The 2001-nt window shown below is 42.3% G+C and overlaps 1 pseudogene; it reads right to left on the reverse strand.

Moving 5' to 3' along the window:
- Positions 1–993: 993 nt before the first annotated feature.
- On the reverse strand, positions 994–1772 carry LOC147949873 (cell division cycle 20.2, cofactor of APC complex pseudogene; annotated as a pseudogene).
- Between the last annotated feature and the right edge of the window lie 229 nt (positions 1773–2001).

The raw sequence follows: 2001 nt of genomic DNA on the forward strand, positions 1-2001 counted from the left end.
GTTTATATTTCATTCAAGTCTGCCTTAAACAAAAACAAGAGAGGGTTTAAATAGTGCTAGGTTTAGAGGGGACTAGGGACATGCAGACTCGCTATGGTCCGCACACGTTTTCCCTTGACGTGTTTCCTTTGATGGAGAACACGTCGCCCTTCTAAGTGGTTTAAACAGAACCACACACGTCACACTACTTAACGTTACAAAGAGAAATTTCTAGACAATGGGACAAACTCGGAGTAAGGAAAAAGAGTACGGGTCATGACCCTAACGACTTGGTCGCCTTCATACTTGGGTAAGGATGAAGGCCGTGCGAACGGTCTCCACTTGAACTTCTTTGGCTGGGTCGCCTCCTTGAACGAATGCTTGCACGAACTGGTTGATCTTCTGTCTTGTGGCCTTGGACGAGCTCTTGGATCGCGTCGTAGCTCCCGGAGTGATCTCTGGTGCGTTGACCGGCTGTTGTTCTGCGAGTGGTGCAAGCGTCTCGGTCGCGTCCTGGGCGTCTTGGTCTGGTATGAGCGTTTCTGGCTGCGTGTCTGGTCCTGTGCTTACATCAAAACTAGTCTTAAAGCTCCCACATTTAAGCAAATTACTGAAAGAAAAATCAGCATAACTACTAGTCTTAAAGCTCCCACATTTAATCATATCACAAACAAAGCTAAAAAAACATTGCAAGACTATAATCTTAACACATAGCCGTGGATGATGACATTTTTCCGAGGTCAGAGACAGACCTAAAACAACATTATAAGCCATAAAATTAGGTGGTTGAAGGAAGGGAAGAGGGGAGCTATAGAACCTGAAATGCAAGTCCAGCGAGAACAAGCTTCCATTTTTCTGCAAGGAGAGAAGCTTCTAATGTCGCTTATGAGTAAATTTGTCTCCATAGCTTCACACAAACCATCGTTTCAATGAATGCAAAAGAAAAAAAAAATCGATATAATGAGATATATACAAGCGTTTCAGGTAGAAACAACAACTTAACATGCTACTACAATGTGCATAAACATTTCTTTTGTGTAGCAAAATTACAATTGGACAATTGCTTCACAACAACTTCAGCGAATACGGTTCACATGAGAAAATGGCTCAGGTACTACTACTTTTTTTGGAGCAGCTTTTTTGGCAACCTCTGGTACTCCAAAGACATTCCAAAACATCAGTCTCTCATCTGCTGCTGCAGAAGCTACAGGACAACCATTCAGACTCTAGGCCGTATAAAGAGCTCGTGATGTGTGACAATTGAGCTCAGCCATTTTCACCATTGATGGATACTTCCAAAGTGTAAGCTGGTTCTGAGTATACCCATGTGAGCTAAGCAACTCTCTTTCCTTGTTGCTCCATAACAAAGAACAAACTTGAGAGTCAATTTCTACCGTGTTCAAGCAAGCTCATGTCCTAGTATTATAGAACTTTAATCTCCCATCTCTTTCACCGCCACCAGTTGCAAGTAAACTGTCTTGAAAAGGGCACCACGCAAGAGCTTTAACTGCAGATGTGTGCTCTACAAGCCTATGCAGCCGCTGAGTACTAGAACGGTCCCATATATTAACCACATTGTCGATGCCAGCACTGCAGATTTGTTGTATTGCCTTGATCTTACGCTTTCTCTTGCACATCCAATAGTGGTATATTATTCGAATGAATTGGTCTGGAGACCTCTGATGGGCATATCCACTTCGCAATTGCCTATGCTCAGTTATGATCATTGGTCGAAGATGGTGAATTTCTGTGGCAAGTTGGTCATTTTGGGCGGCTATCACGGGAGGGTACATGATGTTTTGATAACTCTCTAATTTACATGTTTTAATCATCCTTTTTTGTCCATATTTTGCATTGTTTATACCCTAACCTTAGCATTGTTAGGTCATTAATTGTAGGAATTCGCATTTAGATAATTTAGGGTGTTGCATTCTTGCATTTGCATACTTTGGATGAAAACAGGTGCTTTAGAGCCTAAAATGGGGAGAAACAAGGTTAAATCCGAGCATGTACCCGAAGGAG

This window comes from Camelina sativa, chromosome 1 (assembly GCF_030686135.1).
Source record: "Camelina sativa cultivar CO46 ecotype springtype chromosome 1, ASM3068613v1".
Classification (NCBI taxonomy): Eukaryota; Viridiplantae; Streptophyta; class Magnoliopsida; order Brassicales; family Brassicaceae; genus Camelina; species Camelina sativa.